We start from the raw sequence: 20,242 nt of genomic DNA, 5'->3' as shown, positions 1-20,242 counted from the left end.
ATTTAGAGGCTTGGCCAAGGAAGAATCAGTTTCAGACCTACTATATTAGCTTCCTAAAGCTGCTGTAACAAAAAATACAAACCAAGTAGCTTAAAACAACAGAAACAGTTTCATCATTCTAGATGCTGTAAGTCTGAAATCAAGTTGTCAGCAGAGCCATACTCCCTCTGAACCTATAGAAAAAATCTTCCTTGTCTGTTCTACCTTCTGATGTTTGCTGGCAATCTTTGGCCTTCCTTGGTTTTTAGATGCATCAGTCCAATTTCTACCTGTGTCCTCACATGCTGTATTCTCCCTGTGTGTCTTTCTTCTTATCTTGCAAGAAAAACAGACATATTGAATTAAGGGCCTACCATACTCCAGTATTACCTTATCTTAACTAATTATAAAGAGAATGATTCCATTTCTAAATGACATCATATTCTGAGGCACTGGGAGTTGGAATTTTATTGTATACCTTTTAGAAGACACCATTTAACCAGTAACACTCCTTCAGGTTGTTAGCAGAATTCATTCTCTTGTGGATGTAGGATTCAGGTCCATAGCTTCTTGCTGTCAGCTGTCTGTCACAGTTCCTAGAGGCTGCTCACAGTTTCTTGACACTTGGGCTTTTTTCAAATGACTGCTTATTTCATCAAGCCATCAAGGAGAAGTTCTCTAGCATAATTATGGAAGTGATATCTGTACTGGGTTGTCTGGAACTTAAAGGAGGAGGGGTCCTTTGTCTTGATGGCTTACCTCTTCCCAAAGGTGGAGCTTGAGCATCTCAAGTCCCATGGACTTGCGTTTAACACTTTTCTACCACACAATAAGGCACAAGCTTGATGCTTAGTCACCACTTCTGTCAAGCTATTTGGCTTCAAAAATTTGCTGTGTTCTCAGCTTCTCTTCCACCAAAGTTAATTGCATTATGTGAGAAATTTAAGAAGGCATCCAAGTTAATTTTTTTCCCTGACTTCGACTCGTAGATCCTGGCAATAGTTCTTTGAACTATACTGGTTTTCTGGTCAAGTTCCATGGTCTCTTCTGCATTGTGCACATTTTTTATAAACTTCCCTTATTTAATCCAAATTTTTTTAAAATTCAAAATCTCTAAGCCCTCTCCCAGAATGAGTGATAAAAACTTGGCATGTGTCCTTACTGCCTTCTATTCTTCCAAAAACCTACTTGAAAACTAGTAACAAATCATGCACCAAGATTGACACATCCTGGACTTTCAACTCATACACAACTTTAAGAGAAATGTCTTGAAAACTCTCTAAAATCTGAAGGGTAGCAGAATATGTCACCCCAGTATATGGCTATCAGACACCAGGACATGTCACTCCAAAATATTATGCTTTTGTTTATTATTTTGAACTGTAGGCACCTGAAGAATAGCGGATGGAGGGAGAAGTTTTCCTTGAATTCCCCTTATCTGCCTAAAGGCAGATCCTCAGATCCTTCAAAAGGAATTTAATTGTCATAAATTTCTTCCCTGGCTATTTCAACAATCAACGAATACTGACCCTTATCACAGGAGGGAGGATTAGAAGTCAACATAACCCCCAAACTTTGTCACAAACCATCATACCTCCCATTGATTCTTCTAAGGGCTCATTTATCTTTCTAAAGTTCATTTATTCTCCCTTATGAGGCACCCTTTCGTTTCCCCATTGAGACGGTATTTAAACCTCATTACAAAGCTACCACTTTGAATTACTCATTTCCCCTGGGTATCTCCGATGTATACATGAGGCAGACATGTTATTAAGCTTCTGTTTGTTTTTTTCTCCTGTCAATCTGTCTTTTATTACAGAGGTCTCAGTGAAGAACTCAGAGGGTAAAGGGAAAATAATTTCTTTTCCCCACAACCTATGTTTTGTTCCTTAATTTTCAGGCTTAAAACATTTGCCTAATACGTTTTTCATGGTTCAAAATAATCATCCCCAGACTTTTGCCTCTCTTTGAAAACTCAAAAGCACTTTGGATTTTAGTACCTAGGATAACAAAGAACACAGAGTTTTCAAACTAATTTATGGTTGTTTTTTTCAAGTGATATTCCTAGGGCATGAAGTGGTGGCCTTCTAATCACATTTGCTTTGGCCCATCTCTGCCATAACACTCATGGATATGCTTCTTATTTTTAACAAAAGCAATTTAGCCATAAGTATTTTTTAAGATTTTATTTATTTATTTAAGAGAGAGCAAGAGAGACACAGAGAGAGCATGAGTGGGGAGAAGGGCAGATGGAGAGGGAGAAACAGACTCCTCACCAAGAAAGGAGCCCAACACGGGGCTTGATCTCAGGACTCTAGGATCATGACCTGAGCCAAAGGCAGATGCTTAACTGACTGAGCCACCCAGGTGCCTCAAGCTTTAGGAATTTTTAAGAATCCTTGCCAAACAACTTGGACTTCCAAAACACTATATAGGTGACATGTCTTATAGGAGGTTTTGGAAGGAAACCAAAGTAAACTCCCGGCATAGCATACTCCTGGTTCTCTGGTTAAAGAATAATGGTATTCTTTTAGAATAATAGATATTTTTATTTAGATATAGATTTAGATTTACACATACACTGTGTTCAACTGTCTTGGATAATAGCATATGCTTCCCTGCCACGTGTCATTCTAGTATTTTGCATCTACTGAAGAAAGTATAAAATTAAGGTCCATAATCACAGGATCAAATCAGCTAGGAAATAGACATATATAGATAGGCCTTTACTTTGCACTAGCATCCACAAAGGGGTAGAAATATGGAAGGGGTATTCTGTTCTATTAAATTCTATCCAAAACATATACAGTTTTAATTTTAAATGCTTGGAACAAAAATAAATAAATAAATAAATGCTTGGAACATCTCATATGATCACCCACTGACTGTTGACAATTGCTTTTATCCCAGACTCTTTCCCACAATTCCTTCCTCATTTAATCTTTGCTTCTTCTCATTAGATCTTATACTTGGTTTGTGTTTTGTAATGCTGATTAGTAATCTCTGTCTAGTTATGTTGTTGAAAAGGGTCCAAAGTGTGTGTGTGTGTGTGTGAGTGTGTGTGTAAGGGGGATTTGGATGGCAATGAGGGGAACCATTACACCCTGTGGTAGAACTGGGAAATTGGGTAAAGTCTCATGGTGGTCAACCTATTTTTCAGGGTCTCTCTCTCTCTCTCTCTCTCTCTCTCTATATATATATATATATATATAAAAGGTGTTAATATCTTTTACCCTGGTAAGATTAAATCCTGCATGAATATTTTCTTATGTATTTATACTAAGATAATGATTCCACATTGTGTTGTAGTAAGAAAAGCCATTCTCTGTATCCTACCTAGCCTTGTTTAGATGTAATCTTTCACATCACAGTGACCATTGCCTGTTGAAATGATGAAAGTGCATCCTTGATCTGGCAATTAAGAACATCTTTTCTTTGGTGACTCTATCACAACAGTGGATGACAAACTCCAGCTTACTCCCTCTATTTCTCATCAGGTGAGTCCATCTTTGGTTTCCAGGAGATTGATCTCCTTGAAGGTTGTAGGACAGATTTGTTGTAAATACAAAAAGTCATATATATGAATAGATTCTGAGTAGAGTTTAGCATTATATGCAAATCTAATGTATGTCAAAATTCCTCAGGTATAGTTATTTGATAGAATGAGTATTCTATGATCTTTAGTAATTAGTTATTAATCCATTTTTATCTCATAACATTCTTACCAAAACAATGTGTCAATTTAGAAACTTATCTAGAATTGTCTTATAAGAATAGGACAGAGAGGTACATTTTAAAATCAGAGAAGAATCACATGGAGCATTTGACCAAGAAGTTAGATATAGAATGGAGTGACATGATAAGTATGCCTGGCAGGCCCTCAGACCAGAGGCACAGGGGTCCAGGTTGGATGAGGATTATGGCAAATAAGAGAGAAGAGAGTTTTCCAAAAGGAAAGTGAATGGAACTGATGAAAAATAGCTCTTCTTTTGCAACTTTGCTTAGAACTTGTTTTTGTGGAGTCAATCACAGAGCACAAATGGAAATAATGAAAGAAGGGAAAATCTATATTTATGGTTAGCTTATTTTTTCTCCCCATGCCTGTCATGGTAAATGTTGGTGTTTATTATGGACTGGATATTCATATCCCTCCAACATTTGTATGCCGAAATCCCAAACCCCAATGCAATAGTATTAGAAGGTGAGGTCTTTGGGCAAAAAAAGATGAGGCCTTTGGGAGGTGTTTAGATCATGAGGGCCTAGCCCTCATAAGTGGGATTACTGTTTTTATAAAAGACCTCCAGGGAGGCCTCTCCTTGTTTTCCCCCAGCCTTGTGATTGATGACACAGTGAGAAGATGGCCACCTATGAGCTAGGAAGTGAGCTCTCACCAGACACTAGTGAAACTGCTAGTACCTTGACTTTGGACTTCAGAGCCTCCAGAATCTTAGAAATAACTATTTGTTGTTTAAGCTAGTATGTTATAGCAGCTTGAATGGACTATGATAGTGTCCAATATTAGAAAGTATTAGAATATTACATAAGACCAGAAACTTTATTTTGATTATTGCTATCTTGTCTGCACTTATGGTAGTGCTTGGGACTTAGACATTATTCAGTAAATACTTGATGAATGTGTGAAAATGAATGAACGAGGGAATGCATTATATATCATTAACAATTTCATATATGTGAAGAAAGGAAAATACTTCTAACACAGGTTCTCTACATAAAAGGTTCATCTAAAAATAAAAAGATACACTATTAGGTAATACTTCAAGATCACACTAATAAATTAACCATTAGTTATTGAAAGTAAAAGCTATAGATTATTATTTTGTATTTCTGTATTCTTAAGATTTTTTAGACAAGGTTCTCCCAACGTTACAGATTAGGCACTCCCATCATATTTTGAACATTCACCCTAGTATATATTCCCAAATTTAGTTTCACACTGTAGCCAGTTGCAACTGTACTCATGTATTGTCATATTGTGAAACATACAGAAAATCAGAAACACAAAAATAGATGACAAAGACAAAATATACAAAATATACTATTTCAAATAACTTTTATTTGCTTATAATGATAATTCTTCCTCTCAGTAAAAGTATGATTAATAAGAATATAGCTCTTTGAGAATGATATGATTAAACATGGTATATTTAATTAAATCATCATTAATTTTATTTCCTTGTGTCTAAAAAAGGGCTAATTTTGGAAGTATAAGGTCAGTCATTTTTTTTAGGTTAGTCATTTTCTTACTGCTTTTCTCTTTATACTTGCATTATCAAAATTATATACAAACAATTTTATTAAAGGGACTTTTTATGCCACTCATCTAATTTTTTAGGATTAGTACAGTTGACAGAATATGTTTCTATAAATACATTTAATGGGGCACAAAGGTTTCAATACTTAGCAAAATTCTTTAAAAGACCAAAAAGTAAGGATAATAGCTTCAAAATATCAGGATGCCCTGGATTGTAGGACTTATGCAAGGATATGACCTGCAGAGTATAAAGAGTATAAAAGATTAATTTCATTCTCATTTTAGAAAAAAAATATAAATAGAAGTTCTAATATTTTCTCCACTACAGTCAAAGTTGTTTGTACCTGGTGACCATTGTTCTACTATGCTATACTATAAATATTTCTCCTTTTATCCTTGTATTTCTATTATGGCATATTTTATTATTAATATGTTTTATAATTAATGCTAAAAAGCATGTAGTTCCTTCACACCAAATTACTGGAACATAAATCTTCAGAATGTAAATCTCAGGAAATAACTTCAGAAATGTGTGTACAAATTAATCTTGTGAGGATTCAGGCAAATTTAATTCTGTCATTATAAGAGGTACATATTATGACTGAAAGAATCATAAAATTAACTCCAATAGGTGAACACAAAATGTACTGAAGTATTGAACTATTGAAAATAAGGATCTAAAATTAAAGTCTTTTTTTCAGGCAAATGAAAGTCCTTTATTTAAGTAAGTAAAATATAAAACTGCAAGTCATTTTTTGCCTTTTCCTACTGCTTCAAATGGTAAACATCTACAGGTCTTCATAGTTACTCCTGTAGTTTGGCTAGTGATAGTTATATAAACCTGTGTTTAAAACTGGGTCTAGGGGCAGCCTGGGTGGCTCAGCGGTTTAGCACCTGCCTCTGGCTCAGGGTATGATCCTGGAGACCCAGGATCAAGTCCCACGTTGGGCTCCCTGCATGGAGCCTGTTTCTCCCTCTGCCTGTGTCTCTGCCTCTCTCTGTCTCTCATGAATAAATAAGTAAAATCTTAAAAAAAAGGTCTATTATTTAAGGCAACATAATTTGGGGAACATTTTTAAACCTCTCTAGACCTCAATTTCCTTGTCAATAGAACAGGAATACGAAAGAAAAGATATTAATAACATCTATGAACTAAGATAATATAAATAAATTATCTGGCACAATGCCTGAACTCCAATTGCCTTCTCTCCTTGAAGGTTTTGATGCCATCTGTGCCTGTCGTGGGCCTATTTGCCTTAAGATTCATTTCTTGTCATTTTCTTGCTCTGCTCTGTGTGCCAGAAGGCTGACTCTGCAGGCTGTCTTTCCCAGGCTCCTTGAATCAGCCGGTTTCTAGTAAGGTCTGGTTAATGGAAGGTCCTAGCAGAGGATTGGAAGGTGACAACAAGGAAGATGCACACTTTTCTGTGCCTCAGGCTGAGTGTCTAGAAGCTCCCGCAGCTCATGCAATGGTTCAGTGCCCACTGGATAGGCTGCTGTGCTGTGGCTCCAACTTCAGTTGTGGGACTTTACTCCTGGACTCTGGTAACTCATTCCCTATCATCCCTCTGATCTGGGGTTGATAGTAGCTTTCTGCAGCTGTTCCTCAGAGTTGTCTCCTATCTTTCTTTTAGCATCTTTGCTCTTTTATCATTTGTGTAACAAAATGCTTATGCTGAAAGTTCTTCTTTCTTAAAATCTCAAATGCTTTCTGCTTTCACGTTAGACCTAGTATTAGTTTTCTGTTACTATGGACCAAATTATTCAAATCTAACAGCTTAAAAGAACATTTATTATTTCATAGTTACAGGTAAATTCCACATGGGCTCAACCTGATTTCCTGTTTAGGGTCTCACAAGGCTGAAATCAGATGCCTGCTGAGGCAGTACTGGATGCTCTAGGGAAGAATCTGCTTCCAAATTTATTCACATTGTTAGCAGAATTCAGTTACTCAGTTACAGGTCTTCATTTCCTTGCCTTCTGTCAGCCGGGGACTGCTCTCAGTCTCTGCTTCTCACACTACCCAGCCTCTGCTTCTCAGCAATGCAGAGCATTTATTCCTCACATCCAATCCTTCCCATGTTTTGAGAATCTCTGATAGCCTATTTTGATCACAGCAGGGGAAAATTGTCCTCCTTTAAAAAAGGGTCATGTGATTAAGTTATGCCCACCTGGATGATCTCTTTTATTTTATTTTTTAAGTTTTTAATAAAGATTTTATTTATGAGAGACACACACACACAGAGAGAGAGAGAGAGAGAGAGAGAGAGAGAGAGAGGCAGAGACACAGGCAGAGGGAGAAGCAGGATCCATGCAGGGAGCCTGACATGGGACTTGATCCCAGGACTCTGGGATCACGCCCTGAGCCAGAGGCCAATGCTCAACCGCTGAACCACCCAGGTGTCCCTATTTTTTTAATTTTTTAAAAAATATTTATTTATTTATTTATTTATTTATTTATTTATTTATTTATTTAAGAGAGAGAGAAAGAGAGAGTGTGAGTGGAGGAAGGGGCAGAGGGAGATGGAGAGATGCAGACTCCCCACTGAGGGTGGAGCCTACATGGGGCTCCAGCTCATGACCCTGGGATCACCCTGAGCTGAAATCAAGAGTCAGATGCTCAACCAACTTAGACACCCAGGAGCCCCTCGATAATCTCTATTTTTAACGTCAACTGATTTGAAACATTAATTGCACTGCAAAACTTCTTTTGCTTTCTAAGGTGATTTAATCATGTGAGCAATACAAGGGGAGAAGGTCATCATAGAATTCTTCCTCCCACAGACCTTAAGGCATCTATTACTCTGGCACTTGCCAGGTTTGTGTTCTTGAGCTAATCCTTTAAACTCCAAGGGTCTTAGATTCTTTATGTATAAAATATTTATAAATAAGAGAGATAATCTGATTTCTAATTTTCTAGTTCTGTAATGCTATCATTCTATGACCAGAGACTACATTATTTGGGCCAGTAGAAGACTAGTATGGGGTTTTGCTCTCTTCTCTTGTGCAGTCCTCCTTTCATTGGGGGAACATTTTGACTACATTTTGAAAAGGGGAAATTGTGTTTTATTAGAAAGGTTTCTTAAGTATAATAGAGATGTTTATATCCAAACTGTATTAACTTCAGTATTTAGGAGTGAATTGGTACTTCTAGAGCTGCCCCAGGTTCTGGTTTGAATCAGTAAGCCTCTATGTCAATGTCCAGGGTAATGCCTTGATTTTTTGATGTGAGGGTGAGCTGAAGACTATGAAGGGACAGTCTGAGAAAGGTAGTCAGAGGAAAGCTCAGTCTCAGATGACAGTGCCAGCCCTGGGAGTTCTCAGGCATGCCACATAACATCTCTGAAATTCAGTTGTATCATTGGTAGAATGAAGGACTTAGAGTAGGGGCCTCTTAGCATCCTTTAGGTTTTAACATTGAATTGTCCTCCTCCATCTTAAACAAACCCTTGACTATGTTTAATTAAAGACCATATTATATAAGGTCTATTAAATTCTCAGAAAGAAAGCTGAATACTTTAAGCAGTATCATTTAGAAAATTATCTTCATTAAATTATTTTAGTTATAGTGTTTAGAAAATTATCTTCATTAAATGATTTTAGTTATAGTGTTTGGATGCTATGATTCATCACTTTTTTTCACAGATCTAGTCTTTCTAGATTTTTAAAAATGTATACTAACACACCATCATATGGTAGTCATGTAATGCCCTCTTCTGGCTAAAGACCAAAGCACCACCTTTCTTCCTATTAACAGCATTACCTGGAAATTTACATGTTCTTAGTTCTTTTCTACACATTTACTTTACAGTGTATGTTTCAACAATTTTAAATCTATTTATTACTTATCAATTCTAAAATCAGAATGTTTTATTGCTGATATAAGCATTCACCTGCCTAATTTAGTTTAACAAACAGGCAGCTTTTTTTTTTTTTAAATCTTGGAGTATAATCTTATCTAGTCGGGATATTTTTACGGATAAAATTAATCACATCTTATTACATCTTAAAATTAATCCACATATTACATTACATCTGTAAGGAACAAAGTGACAGGTAAGTTCAAAACAGCTTGGTATTGTTATAATTGATTTTTTCAAAGTATTTGAGTTTTTGACTCTACGTGTATGTGGGAACTAGCTAAATAACTTGTGTTGCTCACTATTTGAGACAAACTATACCATGATACTATTTTGCCATCAATGTTCTTACAGTTTTCACCATCTTGAACAGTGATTATCAGTGATTATCAGCCTATTATTAGGACCATGTCAGAATCACTTGGAGGTATGGTGGAAAGACTAAATTTTTTTGTCTAATAATGAAATGTGAAATATTCTTCAAATGTTGTGGGACATTTTAATAGCCTCATATTAGGGGTTACTATTCATCACCCAAATTTGGACATTTTTGAGGGTGAAGAATCATTATTAACAATCATATCAGGATATCAGTTTAAATTAGGGCTTTTGTAGGCAAAGCAGCAATTGATCATGATATTTATATTACAAAAAGATATCAACTGGAATAATAGAAACCTGAGAATTATTCCTAAAATTCTGTTTTATTTCTATTTTCAATGGTGTTTCTCATCTTTCACTTAAAAATTCTGTTCATAGCAAGTAAAAATTGTGTTAAACTTTATATTCTCCTTTGAAGACAGATGGCTTAGTTTCAAATCCTGCCAAATTACTTAATTTTTCTATGTCTCAGTTTTCTTATATGGTAGTTGGGAATAACAATAGTATATACCCTATAGAATTTTAACAGGTTTTTTTGTTTTGTTTTGTTTGTTTTTTTAGAGAGAGAGGGTGGGAGTGTGTGCTTGCATGCATGTGGGTGGGGAGGGGCAGAAGGAGAGGGAGAAAGAATCATAAGAAGGGTCCACATTCAACATGGAGCCTGGCACAGGGCTTGATCGCACCTGATGACCTGAGTTAAAATCCAGAGTTGGGCATTCAATCCACTGAACCATCCAGGTGCCTCTGTAACAGTTAATGAGTAAATATGTGATATCTGAATCCTAGTAAACCCTATTATTAAAAACAAAATTAGTAATTTCTGTAAGCAAATGATAATATATTCAAACTTTTATACAGTATGAGGTTGGTTGTACATTTATTTCAGGAAACCACTTGTGGTAAGCAGCCTCTAAGATCGTCACCAGTGATCCCTGCCTCCTGGTGTTCAGGCTGTAGTGTAACTCTCTCCCCTTGAATGTGGGCTGGACCTAGCAACTCATTTCCAATGAGAAAAAAAAAAAAAAGGTGATAGGATTTCACTTCCGAGATTAAGTCACAAAAAGACTGACTTCCTTTTTGCTCTTTTTCCTTACTCTTTCTCCTCTCTTGAACCCATTGCTCAAAGAGAGAAACAAGATGCTGTGAGAGTCATATGGAGAGACCCATGTGGTAAGGAACTGTCACTGGCCAAAAGTCAGTGAGGATGTGAGGCAAACAATATCCTTTTCCAGTGGCAAATAATAATTTAAAGATACTCAAAGAATCAAACTGTAAATAGTAGGAAAATGTGATTCTTTAGTTTCTATAATTTAGTTTCAAAAATTTTTAAATAATCCATTTCTGTTAATAAAAATATTATAATTTCCAAATTAAAAATGTCTGTGTGTGCTTTAAAACAGAGATATTTAGTTATAAATAGAGCCTTCATAGAAAATCAAGTATGGAAATGAAACTGAGAGTTTCATGTCAATTTTACCACTTGATGGAGCCATAATGCCAGAGAACACTTCAAAAACTGTCACGCTTACATGGAAGCAATCTTTATGAGAAATATGGATAAAATGTATAATTCTAAGTATTTTTTAAAATAATTTATTTATTTATTTATTCATGAGAGATGCAGAGAGAGAGGCAGAGACAGAAGCAGGCTTCCTGTGAGGAGCCTGATGTCAGACTTGATCCCAGGACCTCAGGATCATGACCTGAGCCAAAGGCAGATGCTCAACCACTGAGCCACTCAGATGCCCCTAATTCTATGTATTGATTGGGATCATTCTAGCAATTATTTTTCACTCTTACTAAGCAATTTCTATAACATGTCAAAGAGAAAACTGTATATAATAATCCCGAACAGTTAGTGGAGGATAATTTGCTAATTTTTATTTTTAATCTAGAAAATGTAAGAAAGGGTATTCCTTGGAAAATACTTACAGATTTGTACTGGAAAAGATATAATGTAATAAAATTAAAAGATTAAATCTTCTAAGAATCAATAGTTTGATATTATGAGAAGGAAATGTGAACCTTCTTGAAGAGCAAGGCCTATGAAAGATTCTTGAGTCAAGCATTAATAGAGGAAAACTGATTTTCTTTCAAAAAGAAAGAAGACTCAAATGGTAGAAGTGTGGGTCACAGGCAAACATAAAAGACTCATAAGTCTCTATTTCTTATTAGAGCTATTATATTTGGTAAACACAGATCTGCAATCCCTTACGTGAAAACTTTTCAGCGAACTGTGTTTTAGAATTCAAAATTTTTCATATTTTAAAAAAGAAATGTGATATTTATATCATATAGTACATAACATTTTCAGCAATGTCTGGGGTAGTGCTCCTTAAATAAATATGTTGCCTCGGGGTAGTTTCTATAAGAATCAGACTTTGAGACAGAGGTTCAGGGAAGGATATTATTTGGATATGCTCTTGGGACCAAAGCCTGGTGAAGAGAGTTGAAGTAGGTGGGATTGGGTGGAGGGGAATATCAATTCAGTTCCAATAAGGGCTTCAGGCAACCACATGGGAAGTTCTTGACTTGGTACAGTTCTTTAGGGTTGTCTCAAACTGGAGTGAGGAGGATGAGTCTTCGGATCTCCTACATCAATCAATCACTGGATAGAGTCTGCTGCTGAAAAAAAGGATCATTTTAGGTGCTGCTGTCTTCTTGTGACCCAAAAGGGCTGACATTTGGAGGTCTTTTTCTGGCAAACCTCCTAGGAGCTGAGAGAATAAATCCTTCATTCCAGTGGTATTGCCCAGACCACCCTCACCAAGGTTTCTGAGCCCTATGTCACTAAGCCCTTCTCAGTAAAAGGTTACTGAATTCTTTACTAACCACCAAAACTTGGTACCCAAATGATTATCTGAGTATTAAAAATATCGTTCCCTGTCCCCTTCATATTACTTCTACTGGTGAAAAGTGTCAATTCCCTTACCAATATGCTACGACTTGCATTCCGGTCACTTGCAAGAGAAGCAAGTAGCTTCTAGGTAGCAATCTTTAGCTTATGGAGTTCACCCAGACTCTTGCTGTGTGTCTTGGTGGAAAGGTTCCCTTTTTGAGAGAACACCCAGAATGACAGGGATGAGAAGCACAGATTTGCAAAGTGAGTCACTGAGAGTGATAATAAGTGGATTAATCCTGCTTCTACATTTTGGTTCCTGGATCTACATATTCTCATTACTGGGGACACAGCATCACACAAACGTCTTTGAATTAAAGGGACACTGTGTCCTGGAGAAAGTGGTATCATTATAAAGTATCTCCTGTAAACTAGCACTTTGCCTTTAGCAGGCTATTTCATTGCTCTATCTGGCCAGCATCTTCCAAATGACATGATATATAATATGACTAGTGGGCCACGTTCTATGTATGGATCAGCTACACACCCCTTGTTTTAACAAATGGGTCCTTTGATTTGACCCAATATTAGAGATCATGTTGTATAGACTCTGGGACAGTGGTGCTGACTAGGGTTCCATCCATAGGAAACATAACCCCATAACCATAATTTGTATTTATTCTTATAAAAATGAATTATTATCTTTATTATCTCTTCAAGGTGGAAGGGGTCCAATGTATTCAGCTGACCCACCAAGTAGCTACTTGGTATCATATAAAAGGCTTAGCTACAGACTCTGTTGCTGACAGGCTGGACATTCTATGGCTTTGGCAAGTAGCAGTCCATGCATAACCTTTATCTTTGTATCATGGATACTTGTTTTATGTATCTATTTTGTCAACATGGGGATGGTTCATGATTGGAGGCTGGCTTATGTTAATAAGCCAATTCAGTTTTGTTTTTCAGGATGCTTATTGACTCTTCCATGTTGTGCAATTTCTGGTGCCCATTATAGTGTGATATGAAGATCTCTTCAGTGTGTGACCATTTTAATATGTCCATCTACATGCCTCTAACCAGAGCTCTTTGAAATTGATCTTTCATTTTATTTCTCTTTCCAGACCCCTGATCAGTCAAGCCATTTATCAGTGACCATTATTCCATACATACACTAAGCTTGGGCCATCTTTCTGTCTACATAAATGGATGTACATCTACATAGATGACCAGGTCATTATCTGAATCTCTACTTAATGGGATGATTTTCCATTACCACTATCTTTTTTGTGTGTGTGTTGTTTTCTCTCTTTTTTTAAAATTTTGTACTTAAATTCAATTTAGTTAACATATAGTGTATTATTAGTTTCAGGGGTAGAATTTAGTGATTCATCAGTTGCATATAACACTCACTCCTCATTACATCAAGTGCCCTCCTTAATGTCCATTACCCAATTACCTCAACTCCCCACCTATCTCCCCTCTAGCAACCCTCAGTTTTCTTCCTGTAATTAAGAATCTCTTATGGTTTGCTTCCCTCTCTGTTCTTATCATATTTTACTTTTCCTTCTTTTCCTCTATGTTCATCCATTCTGTTTCTTGAATTCCATGTATGAGTGAAATCATATGGTTTCTGTCTTTGACTGACTTATTTTGTTTAGCATAATACCCTCTCGTTCCATCCACATCATTGCAAATGGCAAGATTTCATTCTTTTTGATGGCTGAGTAATATTCCATTATATATTCCATTCCATAACATTCCATTATATATATTCCATCCTATCTATCTATCTATCTATCTATCTATCTATCTATCATCTATCTATCTATCTATCATCTATCTATCTATCTATCTATCTATCTATCTATCTATCTATCTATTTATCATCTATCTATCATCACCTCTTCATCCACTTGTCTGTTGATGGACATCGGGCTCTTTCCATATTTGGGCTATTGTGGACATTGTTGCTATAAATGTCAGGGTGCATGTACTCTTTTGAATCACTATTTTTGTATCCTTTGGATTAATGCCTAGCAGTTCAATTGCTGAGTCATAGGGTAGTTCTATTTTTAACTTTCTGAGGAACCTCTATACTGTCTTCCAGAGTGGCTGTACCAGTTTGCATTCCCACCAACAATGTAAGAAGGTTCCCCTTTCTCTGCATCCTTGCCAACTTCCGTTGTTTCCTGAGTTGTTAATTTTAGACATTCTGATCAGTATGAGGTGTTATCTCATTGTAGTTTTTATTTGTATTTTCCTGATGCTGAGTAATGTTGAGCAATTTTTCATGTGTCTGTTAGCCATTTGTATATCTTCTTTGGAGGAACGTTTTTTGGGTGTTGAGTTTGATAGGTTCTTTATAGATATGTCATTTTGCCTTTAGCAGGCTAAGGCAAAATGATATGTCATTTTGATATGTCATTTATAAATAATCTTGTCCCATTTTATAGGCTGCATGCTAGTTTTGTTGATTGTTTCCTTTGCTGTGCAAAAGTTTTTATCCTGATGAAGTCCTAATAGTTCATTTTTGTTTTTGTTTCCTTGCCTTTGGAGATGTCTCTAGCATGAAGCTGCTGTTGCTGAGGTCAAAGAGATTGCTGCCTATGTTCTCCCCTAGGATTTTGATGGATTCCTGCCTCACAGTTAGGTCTTTCATACATTTTGAATTTATTTTTGTGTCTGGTGTAAGAAAATGGTCCAATTTCATTCTTCAGCATGTGGCTATCCAGTTTTCATAACACCATCTGTTGAAGAGACTGTCTTCTTTTCCATTGGATATTCTTTCTTGCTTTGCTGAAGATTAGTTTATCATGGAGTCGAGGGCCCATTTCTGGGTTCTCTATTGTGTTCCATTGATCTATGTTCTGTTTTTGTGTAAGTACCATACTGTTGTGATGATTGCAGATTTGTTATACAGCCTGAAGTCCGGAATTGTGATGTCTCCAGTTTTGGTTTTCTTTTTCAATACCACTTTGTCTATTCGGGGGTCTTTTCTGATTCCACACAAATTTTAGAATTGTTTGTTTCAGCTCTGTGAAAAATGCTGGTGGTCTTTCAATAGGTATTGCATTGCATGTGTAGATTGCTTTGTGTAGCATAGACATTTTGACAATATTTGTCCTTCATGGAATGTTTTTCTGTTTCTTTGTGTCTTCCTCAATTTCTTTCTGTGCACTGTTGCTGGGAATGCAAATTGGTGCAGTCATAATACAAAACAGTATGGAAGTTCCTCAAAAACTTAAAAATAGAACAACCATATGGTCCAGCAATACCACTTCTGGATATTTATCCAAAAGAAATGAAAACAGTAACTCAAAAAGATACATGCACTCCCATAGTCATTGCAGCACTATTTATAATAGCCAACACATAGAAGCAACCTATATGTCCACTGATGGATGAATGCATAAAGAAAATGTGACACACACACACACATACTTTTCATCCATATGGACAAAAATTCACTTATAAAAAAGAATGAAATCTTGCCACTTGCAAAGCATGGGTGGACCTTGAGGGAATTATGCTACATGACATAAGTCAGACAGAGAAAGACATATAACATAAAAATCTCATTTATATATGGAAACTAAAAACACACACACAACAAGAACCTATACTCATAGATACAGAAAACTGTTTGCTGGGTGCCAGAGGTAGAGAGTAGAGGAGGTAAAATGGATGAATGGATGAAGGGGGCCAAAAGATACAAACTTCCAACTATAAAATAAATATGTTATTGGATATAATGTGCAGTATGGTGACTGGAGTTAATAATAAATCTATTGTATATTGAGAAGTTGCTGAGACAGTAGATTTCAAATGTTCTCATTACAAGGAAAAAAAATTGTAATGATGTATGGTGATGATGTTAACTACATTTATGGTGGTGATCATTTTACAGTATATACAAATATTAAATAATTACATTGTGCATCTGAAAATAATATGTTATATATTGATTTTATCTCAATTAAAAGCACATGATTAAAATTATAAATGTCTTTATGTCAGTTCAAAGTTCAAGTACATTTCTATTGCCAAATGAGTTTGCAAAATTAAAAATAACTTGAATTTCAGAGATCTTTGTATTCTTGGAATTGTGGATAAAGTCTTATTAGAGAAATCCCTCTATGGGATTCCTATGACAAACTTTCATAAACAGGGTATCATATTCCTATATCCAGAGACAGTAAGGTATCAGTGCTTTTTGTTCTCCACAGTTCGTGCCCATTCTCATATGTCTAACAATATGTCTCTACCCCAGACCTCCTTAAACTTCCCTCCAGATCTTTCTCCTTCCAGGCCCCTAATCAGCCATTGCCCATGATCCCACATATACTAAGCTTTAGTTTAGATATAGTACTGGGTGACTGGAAACACGGGCAGGGACAGAAGCAGATTGGATACTGGGGTCTTACTACACAGCAGATAATTATAACCAATCACCTATGACCCAGATCAACATGAGACAGGAGGATTAAAACAATCATAGTAGGAAGTTGGAAGGCTGAGAAAATCGTCTTTTCCTAGTGACTACTAGCTGATAGCACTGATATTGGTTAATTAACGAAACAGAACAAAACGTGAGTGGTTATTTCAAAATGCTAATCAAAGATATAGTAGAAAAAAATTCTAAGAACTCTTAGTGTTTATTTTGTAGATTATTGCTATCTCTCTCTCTCTCTCTTTATAAAAAGATTTTATTCACTTATTCATGAGAGCCACAGGGAGACAGAGACACAGGCAGAGGGAGAAGCAGGCTCCCTGCGGGGAACCTGATGCAAGACTCCATCCCAGGACTCCAGGATCATGACCTGAGATGAAGGCAGATGCTCAACCACTGGGCTACCCAGATGCCCCTAGATTGTTGTTATCTTAAACTCAATTTACTTGAAATCAAACAAACAAACTTTGAGACTCAAAGGTATAGCATGTGTTGTCTATATTTCTAGCACTGGTACATTTTTCTTAGTCTCAAACTTTAATCATTTGTGATTTGCATCTCTTTAGATCCTATATTTAACTAATCCTTATAATTTTTTTCCCTTAAAAAGGCATCTGACATTTATTCATTGTGCTTTGTCTCTATCTCTGGCTTCTGACTTCAGACCCTTATTTCATTTTTTGATTATGAATTAATGTCCTAACTGAGCTTTCCTTGTCTAAACAAGCCTGCCTACCACTGGCAGATTAGGTTTCCCGAAAATCTATTTCAATAGTTCATTTTGGCCCCAAATTATTAAAAAACATAAATAAAAAGCTGTTTGTCAAATATCCTTAAGCAAGTTTAAAAAGAAAGTCCCCAACTGGGATCCCTGGGTGGCGCAGCGGTTTGGCGCCTGCCTTTGGCCCAGGGCGCGATCCTGGAGACCGGGGATGGAATCCCACGTCGGGCTCCCAGTGCATGGAGCCTGCTTCTCCCTCTGCCTATGTCTCTGCATCTCTGTGTGTGTGTGTGACTATCATAAAAAAAAAAAAAAAAAGTCCCCAACTGAGCAAGTTTATTTGCAACATGCTTGAGCGATTACTTTTTAAACTGGTTAAGGGATATTTGCAACCTATAAGTAAAAGACTCCAAAGAAAAATAAGAAAATGTTAGAGGTGGTAATTCTCAAATGAAGAAATAGAATCAGACAATGCACATGAAAAAAAAAGTTAAGTTGATAATAATGGAAATGTGAATTAGAATATAGCTCATTACCTTTCTTTGCTACCCAGAGAGGGGTCCATATGATATTCTGGGTTCCTATAATAAATTAAAGGGAAATTTTCACATTGTCTGGAGCCTTTGATGTCCCACAAATGAAGGAGGAGGGTGTTCTCAAGTCTCTTGCAGCAGGACTCCACTTAGATGGCACCAGACTTGACTTCCAAATGGAACAGCACATCTACAAAGGAAAAGAGATAGCATCTATATCATAACCTAAAGAGTACCTGGATGATTCTTCTGGAGGCTTGTCCCATTGAAAATGCAGCTGATATCAGTGCTGTATCCTCCAGGAATACTGGCTGGTGAGATGCACTGAAGTTTGCTATGCCAGTGGAGTCACTCCTATTGCTGGCCACTCCACTCCCAGAACCTTCACCAACCAGATCCAGGCAGCCTTTTGGGAGCTGTAACTTGTAGTTATTGATCTTGGGGCTCACTGGTAGCCTCTCACAGAGGTGTGTTGTGTTAATCTGCCTACCATTGTTCTCTGTAACACTGACTTTGTTCTGCACTATGTGGACATTGCCATCCCATGCAACAACAAGGGAACTCATTCTGCGGATCTGATATGGTAAATACTGTCCCAGGGAGCTCTGCATGTGTGTGGCACCATCTCCCTTGAACATCCATCCAGATCACGTATAACCTCTACTCACAGATGTCCTGAGAGAGTAAAAAGGAAGAACAGGGTGCTGCTGAAAAGACTGTGACCAAGAAGGAATTTCTGGGTGACTGGGCTGCTCCAGTTCCCTAAATTTACCAACTCAACCTGACATCTCAGACTAGCCTGAACCTGTGCAGGTTCCCTTTGTGCCTATCCAGTAGTTCCCTACTGAAGATTAGAGTGCTCAGCCTATCATGGAAGATGGGTCTGCAAGTCTCACTGCTCAGGCCACTGAGTAGGTAGGAATAGCCACTGAGATTTTAAGCTCTTCTTCCTGACTTTTAGCCAGAAAATGGAAATAAGGTTAATGGAAAATAGTTTCTTAAAAAAGAAAATTCAGCTCAATACTAACTAGTTTTCATGTTGGTCAAGATCACAAAGAATGATAATATCCATTAATAGTTAAGGAGTAGAAAAATAGATCCCTCATGAACACTGCTGAATTGAATGTAAATTAATGCAAATTTTCTAAAGTTTCCATAATATGTTCTTAAAATTGAAAAATATATATGATCTTTTATCTAGGATTTACACGTTTAGCAATTTATCCTAAGAAATGATTATGCACTTGCCCAAGGTTTATCTATAAAAATACTTGTCTCAAAAACATTTATGCCTGGGATCCCTGGGTGGTGCAGCGGTTTAGCGCCTGCCTTTGGCCCAGGGCGCGATCCTGGAGCCCCGGGATCGAATCCCACGTCGGGCTCCCGGTGCATGGAGCCTGCTTCTCCCTCTGCCTCTCTCTCTCTCTCTCTGTGTGTGTGTGTGTGTGTGACTATCATAAATAAATAAAAATTAAAAAAAAACATTTATGCCTGAAAAATGAAATATGAGAGAAAAATAAACAAATGGGATAGTTAAAAAAGTTGTGTAATTGCCATATGGTAAAATACTTTATGCAAATCATCAAAATGATGTAATAGAGTACATTGTAGGGAAATATATTCAAGGTAGAGTGTTAGGTAACAAAAACAAATCAATAAACAATATGTACAGTATGAAATCACTTTTAAAGAAAATAAATACACATAAAAAAAGAAATCTCAAAATACATAGCCCAAGATGCTAATAGGGTTTTCTGTAGTGATTTTTCTTTTTTTTTTTTTTTTTAAGATTTTTTTATTTATTTGAGAGAGAGAGAGAGAAAGAGAGTAGGAGAGCACCAGCAGGAGGGACAGAGGAAGAGGGAGAGAGAATCTCAAGCAGACTCCAGGCTGAGCATGGAGCCTGTTTTGGGGGCTCCATATCACAACCCTGAGATCATAACCTGAGCTGGATGTTCAACTGATTGCCTCACCCGGGCAACCTGGTCTTTCTTTTTAAATCTTTTTTTTTTATTTTTTTATTTTTTTATTTTTATTTTTATTCATGATAGGCACACAGTGAGAGAGAGAGAGGCAGAGACACAGGCAGAGGGAGAAGCAGGCTCCATGCACCGGGAGCCTGATGTGGGATTCGATCCCGGATCTCCAGGATCGCGCCCTGGGCCAAAGGCAGGCGCCAAACCGCTGCGCCACCCAGGGATCCCTGG

At 36.9% G+C, this 20,242-nt stretch overlaps 1 protein-coding gene across 12 annotated transcripts in view; it reads right to left on the bottom strand.

Annotated features, from left to right (window-relative positions):
- LOC140623698 (peptidyl-prolyl cis-trans isomerase NIMA-interacting 4-like) overlaps positions 1-20,242 on the bottom strand; it is a 139,380-nt gene that overhangs the window by 62,966 nt on the left and 56,172 nt on the right. For 7 of the 12 annotated variants that reach the window (XR_012023255.1, XM_072810216.1, XM_072810215.1 and 4 more), the window contains one exon: positions 18,039-18,225. The exons of 1 other annotated variant lie outside the window; for it this stretch is intronic. The gene's annotated coding sequence lies outside the window, so the exon portion shown is untranslated. 4 more of the 12 variants (XR_012023253.1, XR_012023252.1, XR_012023251.1 and 1 more) reach the window with 3 other exon arrangements.

The sequence above is a fragment of the Canis lupus genome, chromosome 33, assembly GCF_048164855.1.
Source record: "Canis lupus baileyi chromosome 33, mCanLup2.hap1, whole genome shotgun sequence".
In the NCBI taxonomy this organism is placed as follows: Eukaryota; Metazoa; Chordata; class Mammalia; order Carnivora; family Canidae; genus Canis; species Canis lupus.
This window is presented reverse-complemented; position numbering and strand designations above follow the sequence as displayed.